Source organism: Macaca mulatta, chromosome 9 (assembly GCF_049350105.2).
Source record: "Macaca mulatta isolate MMU2019108-1 chromosome 9, T2T-MMU8v2.0, whole genome shotgun sequence".
NCBI classification, from domain to species: Eukaryota; Metazoa; Chordata; class Mammalia; order Primates; family Cercopithecidae; genus Macaca; species Macaca mulatta.
The window spans coordinates 6,588,895-6,598,777 of NC_133414.1; positions in this window are offsets into that span (position 1 = coordinate 6,588,895).

Below are 9,883 nucleotides of genomic sequence, written 5' to 3' on the forward strand. Positions count from 1 at the left end.
GTGAAAATCAAAGAGAAAGAGGCTTCATTAGTATAAGTGTGTTAAAGGTTCATAGAGCAGTTACAAGTACTTCCTTGTCGGTACAAGTTCTAACATGGAAGTATTTGCCTGAAGTATAATCTAAGTATGAGTAGAAACTTTCAGTTGTTGACAATGTAAAGAACAGAAATGCTGGAGTTTTCTGCATGTATAGTGAAAAAAAAAGTCCACAAATCCTGGGAAATAATTGTAAACTAAGGGAATAAAGGGACTATATCTAGAAGGGGACATATGATAGAATATAAATGATATCAGAGCTAAGGAACAGGTTTTTATTTATTTATATCTGAGATGAGTGACTGGTGATATAGTACTTTCTATTAGCAAGGTTAGATAATTAAGGCTTACTTGCTTCAAGTTCTCCACAAAGCTAGTACCATAGGCTCAATAGTGCTCCCTCCCCCTGCCCTGCCAATAAGTCATGGCTTTATCTTTGGAACCTGTGACTATGTTACCTTACGTGGCAAAGCAAACTTTGCAGATGTGATTATGTTAAGGATCATAAGGTTTTCCTGAATTCTCTGGATAGGCAATGTAATCACAAAATCCTTACAAGTGGGACCCAGGAGGGTCACAATCAAAGAGGACATGTAAGGAAAGACACATAGGACACAGATCCTAAGATGCCATGCAGTTGACTTTGAAGATAGAGTAAGTGCCATGAGCCAAGGAATACATTCTCTGGAACCTGGAAATGGCCAGGAAAAGCATTTTCCCCTAGACCCTCAAGAAGAAATGCAACCTTCTGGACACCCTGACTTTAGTCTGTTGAACCAGATTTTGGAATTCTGATCCCCAAAACTGGGAAAAAATTAGTTACAGTGTTTCAGGCCACAATATTTGTGATGACTTTTTTACAGCAGAAATAGGAAATGAATTCTTACATGATTCAGCAATTCTCGTCCTCTCTCTCCTGCATCATCAATTTTTCTGTTTCTACTAGAATCTTCCTAAGAGCATGTAGGCATGCTGTTTTTTCTGCCATCTCAAAGAAAATTGTCATTTGTCTCCATTATTTTCTCCATGGACTTCTCAATTATCTGGTGTACTTATAAACCATTATTTGAATACATTCTACACTTCTGTATCTAATTCTTCTCTTCCTACATTTTTTTGAATGCACTCTATTCAGGTTCTTGCCTCTACCAATTTATCAAAATTGGGACAAGGGAGAGGATTTTGAAAAATAACTAATGAGTACCAGGTTTAATACCTGGGTAACAGAATACTCTGTAGAACAAACCCCCATGGCATGAGTTTACCTATATAACAAACCTGCACGTGCACCCCTGAACTGAAAATAAAAGTTACAAATATTGAAAATAAAAAAGTTTTGGGGACCTAAATTACATTATTTAATTCCAATTCTGAACAATTATATTATTTAATATTTATGAAACAATTCTGATACTAATTCTGAACAATTACATTATTTAATAATTATGAAAAAATTAAAGTAAAAGAAATACACATAACAGTGTCATGGCTAGCCTTTGACATTCCCTTAAAAAATTAAAGCACAACATTCTGAGAAATTACATTATTCTAATGTAAGGAAATGTGTGAAGAGCAAAAGTCAGAGAAGGCCCCAGTGGCCCTGAGGGCTCATCTAGTTGTGGGTGGGCTTGTACTTGGGTCCTGGCTTGTCTGAGGATCAGTTCCAGCAGTTAGTGATTGAAACGGAACACCTTGATGGACATGGTTAAGCCTGCATCTCTGCATTTCTCCAGGGTCTAGGGAAGAAGGAAGTGGGTGTAGATCTTCAGTGTAGCCTGGCTTTGTCATTGGTCATTAAACCTTTTCTTTAGTGTGGTAAAATACATACACCATACAATTCATCATTTAACCATTTTAAAACAATAGTTTATTGGTATTAAGTCCATCCACCTTGTTGAGCAAGCATCACCAGTACACATATACTACAATTTTAATCATCCCAACCTAAAACTCTACTCATTAAACAACAACTACCCATTTCCCCTTATTTCATCCTCTGGCAACCACCATTCTACTTCCTGCCTTTCATTTAATTATTCTAGGCACCTCACATAGTTGGACTCACACAGTATTTGTCATTTTGTGTCTGGTTAATTTAGCTTAATAAAATATCCGCAAGGTTCAACATTATTACTGCACATATCTGAATTTCCTTTCTTTTCAAAACTAAATAATGTCCCTTTGCATGTATACACTACATTCTGTTTATCCTTTTATTTGCTGATGCTCACTTGCATTTTCACCTTTTGATTGTTGTGAATAGAATTATTATAAATAAGGTTATTGTGAATAATAACATTGTTTCAAAAATATCTATTTTAGTTTCTGCTTTTAATTTCTTTAGGTATTGTGAGCCCCAAATATCTGAGACATGCCCCAGTCAATTTAGAAATTTATTTTGCCAATGCAAAACCTCTCTCCTGTTGTCCAGGCTGTCCTCGGCTATGGTTACTGGGTTTGTTTTCAGCACAAAGGTCGCAATGTTGTGTTATACTTTCCAAGCGAGCCTTCAATCCTTTTCCTTTTATATATTTTTGCATGAAAGTTAATGAGGCATCTCATCCAAAATGCATGCTATCATGAGTATATTTTGGCACTGGGTGAACAAGGTGCTTTGGCACCCACATCAGGTCTTCATCATTTACTTTTCAACCTTTCTTATATTGAATACATCCTCTGTCCTTGGCAGCCTTTTTAACCTCAAGAGTACACTGGGATTTGAAAGTTATCAGAACTATTTGGGGAATTTAAGGTGCCTGAACCTCAGTACTGCTGTAGGTTGGGTACCTGGCTGTGCATTCAGTGAAAGCATTCCCTCTAGCTAGACTGCAATTCCTGTGCTGATGGCCTGGACAACACATAACAGCTATTTCTCTTGGGGTTGTCACCACCTCCAATAGCTCCAACATGGCTTTGTGTATTTAATTTTAGTATTATCTGCCATTAGCAGTCCCCTTTTCTTGCAAATAGCTCTGTGTGCATGGACTATCATGAAAGAATATTTGGAATCAGTTTAGATATTGGTTCTCTTACCTTTGGACAGATGCAAGGCTCTCATAATGGCGATTTACTCAGCCTTTTGCATAGAAGTCCCTGTTGGGAGAGTTCTTGCAGCTATTACCTCCAAGACAGTCACTATAGCCTAGACAGCATTCCTCCTTCTGTTGGTGACTAGGCTGCTTCTGTCCACAAAGAGCATCCAGTCTCCACCCTGGAGGGCTGTGTCCTTCTGATGTGGTTGACTGGGTGACTCTTGATCTATAACCGCTAGGCAGTTGCATAGCAGTTCCTTTGGTTGCCCGGTATGTGTCAACAAAGTGGCAGGGTCTAAGGCTCCAGTGGCCTGTAGTTTCATTAGACCTTACCTATGGTACACATTGCAGTGTGGTTTAATGCCTTTTGAATAAGAAAATTATTTTCTTTCTTTGCTACATTTGTATAGAGGAGTTTTGTAGATTGGCAGGAGATTTCTTTTTTGCCATTCTTTTCCAGTATAAAGGAAAACATGCTTGATAGTTATGTCCCAAATTAGGTAAAAAAAGATTGAAATTGGATGTCACCAGGGGCCCCTAATTTCCACCTGTAGTAACGTAACTTCTCTCTGTGTTCTGTAGACACAGAACTTCCCTCCCTTTCACAGACTCCTCATTGGTATGGCCCAATTACATCCACTTTCCTAAGCATATGGACCCCCCATCTCTGTCATCCCACCCCCAGTGATTCACTGAGGGAACAATTCCAGCCCTGGGTCCCCAGATGATGTAAGGTGTTGAAAAACCCACCTTCCCATAGAGAGCCAAGAGCAGAGCATGGACATCTTTGATTAGTACCAAGGAAATATGAGAATAGTGAAAATTTGCTGTGCCTGTATTCTTGGGTATTAGTCCATTCTCACACTGCTATAATGAACTAAAGAGCTACCTGAGACTGGGTAATTTTCAAAGAAAAGAGTTTTAATTGATTCACAGTTCCACAAGCTGTACAGAAAGCATGGCTGTGGAGGCCTCAGGAAACCTACAATCATGCAGGAAGGCAAAGGGGATCAAGCACATATTCACATTGCTGGCGAGAGAGAGAGAGAGAAAGAGAGAGAAGGTGGAGGTGCTGCACACTTTTAAACAACTAGATCTCATGAGAACCATATGATAGGAACAGCAAGAGAGAAATCAGCCTCCATGATTCAATCATGTCCCACCAGGACCCTCCACCAACAGTGGGAATTACAATTTGACATGTAATTTGGGTGGGGACACAGAGCCAAACCATATCACTCTGCGCCAGCCCCTTCCAATTCTCACATTCTTCTCACATTTCAAAAGACAATTATGCCTTCCTAACAGTCCCCCAAAGTCTTAAATTATTACAACCTTGCTCAAAAGTCCAATTCTAAAGTCTCATCTGAGACAAGGCAAGTCCCCTCCAACTATGAGCCATAAAATCAAAAATAAGTCAGTTATTTGCTAGACACAATGGGGGTATGGGTATGGAGTGAATGCATGTGTTCCAAAAGGGAGAATTGGCCCAAAGGGGCTCAGGCCCCATACAAGTCCAAAACCCAGAAAGGCAGTCAATAAATTTCAAAGCTCCAAAATAATCTCTTTTGACTCCATGTCTCATATCAAGGCCACACTAATGCAAGAGGTGGGCTCCCAGGGCCTTGGGCAGCTCTACCCCTGTGCCTCTGCACAGTAAAGCCCCCATGGCTGCTTTCACTGGCTGGCATTGAGAGTCTGCAGCTTTTCCAGGCACACAGTACAAGCCTTCAGTGGATATACCATTCTGGGCTCTGGAGGGTGGTGGCCCTCTTCTCATAGCTCCACTAGGTAGTGCCCCAGTAGGAACTCTGTGTGGGAGCTCAAACTCCACATTTCCCTTCCACACTGTCCTAGTAGAGGTTCTTCATAACGGTTCCATCCTCGCAACAGGCTTCTGCCTGGACATCCATGCATTTGTAAACATCCTCTGAAATCTAGGCAGGGCCTCCCAAGCCTCAACTCTTGGACTCTGAGCACCCACAGGCTTAACACTACATGGAAGCGACCACACACTGGGGCAAACATCCTCTAAAACAAGATCTCAACACGTATCTGAGGCCATTTTAGCCATGGCTGGGACTGAAGTGGCTGGTATGCAGGGTGCCATGTCCCAAGGCTTCACAGGGAAGTAGGGCCCTGGGCTTGTCCCATGAAATTATTTTTCTCTCCTGTGCCTCCAGGTCTGTGATAGACGGGGCTAACATGACGGTCTCTGAAACACCTCGGAAGCATTTTCCCCATTGGCTTGGCTATAATAATCGCCTCTTTTTACTTATGCAAATTTCTGCAACCGGCTTGAATTCTTCCTCAGAAAATGAGTTTTTCTTTTCTACTACATGGCCAGGCTCAAGTTATTCAAACTTTTATGTTCTGCTTCCCTTTTAAATATAAGTTCTAGTGTCAGATAATCTCTGTGGGCATGCATATGAGAATATGCTGTTAGAGGCAGAGAGGCCACATCTTGCTTGCTTTGATGCTTAGAAATTTCTTCCATCAGATACCCTGAATCATCTCACTCAAGTTCATAGTTCCACAGATCTCTAGGGTAGGGACACGATGATGCCAATCTCTTTGCTAAAGCATAGGAAGAGTGACCTTTACTCCAGTTCCCAGTAAGTTTCTCATCTCCATCTGAGACCTCCTCAGCCTGGACTTCATTGTTCATATCCCTGTCAGCATTTTCTTCACAACCATTCAAGTCTCTAGGAAGTTTCAAACCTTCCTTCATCTTTTCATCTTCTTCTGAGCCCTCCAAACTCCTCCAATCTCTGCCTACAACCCAGTTCCAACGTTGCTTTGACATTTTCAGTTATCTTTATATCAATGCCTCACACTCGGTACCAATTTTCTGTATTATTTTATTCTCCCGCTGCTATAAAGAACTGCCTGAGACTGGGTAATTTACAATGAAAAGAGGTTTAATTGACTCACAGTTCTGCAGGCTGTACAGGAGGCATGGCGGGAAGGCCTCTGGAAGCTTATCATAGAGGAAGGTGAAGGGGAAGAAAGCATGTCTTCACTTGATTTGTGATAAAATGGATGGTGTGAGACTTAACTGAGTTCTTCTTGTAGAATCAATGTCTAGAAATGACCAATCTAATGATCATTTTGTATCTTGTAAAGTAAGTCTTCTATCCTTATCAGAGACAGATTGGAATGTTTAATACTTCAACTTAAGTGTCAAGAGTGAACAATGCCTAGAAGACCATTCGAACTCCTCTCTCAACAAACCATTTCTGTATGTTCCTGTAAGATACACATGTACAGATAGGAAGGAATTGAAAAAAAAGGCAATAGATTAATTCCAGCTTCATTTGGAATCACTGGCAGTTGTAATTCGAGCTCTTCCTATATTGAAGTTGGTGGAAATAAAGAACGCAGGAGTCTTGTCTTCTCCCGGGCTCTCACAGAGGAAAAGCAGGAAAGACAGTCAGATTAGCTGGAGCCGATGACGGATCTGAAGCACAGCCATCCCGTAGGCTGAATGGTGGACACTTCATGTGGGTGCTGGGATCTAGCTCTTGTGCTCCTGAAGACACAAATGGACCCCGGGGTCTGAAGGGTCCTAGATCAGCTGTCCTTGCAGGGTGGTCAGCAGGGAGGAGTCCTGCACCTGGTGGACAGTGGGTGCTTGGAAGGGCTTGTCTGAGCTTCCATTTCACTGTCTCTAACTTGCCCCTCTCCAGGTCACAGAGATCTTTTTTTGCATGAAAGTGACATGACAAGTTTACGACTCTGAGGATTCAGAGGTTGATAATTTTGTGGGTAGATTATATTTAGTATTATTACTATTATTATTATTAATGTTACCTAACTGATGTCAAGTGCTTTCTGTGTATTTTAAGCATTTTACATAGTTTTAAATTTTAATTTCTGAACAACTCTCCTATAGAAATACTCTTATTATTATATATTTCTTACATTTTCAAAGTCTAAGTTCAGGCTGCTCTCATCTTCCACCCTGGTCAGAGCCACTCAACTCAGTTCTTGGTTAAATATGAGAATGGCCAAGATTCTACAAGTAAATGGAAGCCAACGTGAATACTTGGTGGCACCTTTGCTGTGAGATTCTTCGGCCTGGAAGTATTAACCAGAGAATATCAACCAACTAAATCTTTTCTCATGTAAGACACCACTGTGACACCAAAAATTAGATAATGAGGAAGGACAGTTTAGGAGGCATAAAGTCACAGTAGACACTGGATTGTGCTTGTGGGGTCTAAGGCTCTTGGCGTCCTACAGTATCACTGAAAATCAATGACTGATGTCGCTTTGGAGGGATTGCCCCCAGAATGACAGGGACCAATGTGCTCAGTCTTGGTAGAACTATGACATCAGAGAGCACCAGATAACAGCTGTCAGACAGAGCCAACTTCTTTTCAATGGCATAGTTGTCCGTCTCATCCACTATGAATACTTAAGCATAAGTTAAGCATAAGTCTTACATACGTTATGTCCACCTTTTATTACTGTTCTTAACTACAGAGCAGAGCTAAAGAGAACAGAACAGAATGTCCCATAATTTCCTGGCTGACAAAAATAAAATTAATACATGTGTGCTTAAAATTCATACAGTAAAAAAAGGTGGGAAGTGAAATAAAAACCTCCTCAACACTCTGCGTTTTCACGTGAAGCATTGCAGGAACAGGAAGCAGGTCCACCATGCGCTGTGGGTTCCTTTGTCCTGCAAGGCTTGTTTTCTGGGAAGCTCACAAGCACAGTCTCTCAGATTGAGTCATTAATCCACTCACTGTTTGAAATTTGAGGGACAGTGTGCACTCGCTATGGTCCTGACTTTGCCCACAGGCAAGGCCAGCTTGGTGAGATGAGTCTGTGCCATGGGTGAATCTAGCTGGTCACATACATGGGAGTGGCTCTCAGGCTTCTGCTTCGGCATCTGGCTGCTCTCGCTGTGATATGTCCTGGATCTGGCTGCAGTGTTCCTCCCTCTCAGACCTCCCACGGAGGTTCTGATATTGCTGAGCAGGGCACAGCTTTGCATAAACCCCTGCCTGAGACACCAGCACATTGACTTTCGTCGCTTCTAGGCTGAGAAGTCAGCCACACAGAGGGCACTCAATAAATGCCTGTGGCATCAATGTGAAAAAACTGCTTGGGAACGAAGGATAAAAAGAATCATAAATGATCTGTAGGCCTCAGCTGGTTGGAAACTGGAAAGGTTGGGTGTTATTGACTCATTTATTGTTGTTAGCCAAAAATAGATGCTGTAATGTGTATGTGTGTGTGCCTGTGTGTGTGTGTGTGTATACTAGTGTGTATGTGTATGCAAGTGTGTGCCTGTGTGTGTATGTGTGTGTGCCTGTGTGCATGCCTCCATGTATATGTGTGTACCTGTGTGTATGTGTGTGTGTGCCCTAGGATTGTTGGAATGGTAAATGAGCATCATACCTAGGAATACAGACAACCACGGAGGGGAAATATCTCTACCATGAGAATTACAAAACACTGCTCAAAGGAAATCAGAGATGACACAAACAAATGGAAAAACATTCCACACTCATGGATAACAAGAATTAATACTGTTAAAGTGGCCATACTGCCCAAAGCAATTTGCAGATTTAATGCTATTCCTATCAAACTATCAACGACATTCTTCACAGAACTAGAAAAAAACACTATGTTAACATTTACATGGAACCAAAAAAGAGTCTAATAGCCAAGGCAGAACAAAGATGGAGGCATTACATTACCCAAATTCAAACTATACTGAAAAGCTGCAGTAATGAAAACAGCATGACACTTGTACAAAAACAGACACATGATCAATGAAACAGAATAGAGAGCCCAGAAGTAATGCTGCACAATCACAATCATCTGATTTCTGACAATTAATAAAAACAAGCACTGGGGAAGGGACTCTGTATTCAAGTGATTGGTACTTGGGTGACAAAATAATCTGTACACCAAATCCCCATGATATGTGTATATATTTGATCCTTGTTAACTGAGAGAAACTATCTGTGCAATAAGACAATGATCTGACCTGTGGAAGGCACAGCCATCTAATCTTCCTGATTAGCCAAGGAGAAGGCCCGCCTACAGGTTACACAATGGCAGACACAAGCACCAGCAGGAGGTAGAAGGTTCAGTGGGCATATATCAAGTTCCTAGAGGTATGCCTAAGCATGAAGTTGGGAAACCTCTGCTCTTTGCCCATTTTAAAAGAGGCTATTTGGGTGGTTGTTGTTGTTTAGTTAAGTTTCTTATCATTTTTTTTTCTTTTGAGACGGAGTCTTGCTCTGTCACCCAGGCTGGAGTGCAGTGGCACAATCTCGGTTCACTGCAGCCTCTACCTCCCAGGTACAAGCAATTCTCATGCCTCAGCCTACCAAGTACCTGGGATTATAGGCATGAGTCACCCCTCCTGGCTAATTTTTGTAGTTTTAGTAGAGATGGGGTCTTACCATGTGGGCTAGATTGTTCTCAAACTCCTGACCTCAGGTGATCCACAAACTTCAGCCTCTCAAAGTGTTGGGGTTACAGGCGTGAGCCACTACACCTGGCCATAAATTTTTGATATTAGTTTTCTTTTGGATTTACAGTTTGTAAATATTTTCTTCTATTTTGTAGGTTGTCTGTTCACCCTTTTGATTATTTCTTTTGATTTACAGAAGCTTATTTGTTTAATTAAGCCACGTATCTGTTTTTATTCTCTGGTTTGTGTTCTTGAGGTCATACTCCTGAATTATTTCCCTAAATTTGTTATAATTTTTACCCAAAGAATTTTCCTTACATTTTCTTATAGCTCTTTAGTTTCAGTTCTTACATTTAAAACTTTAATTTATTTTGAG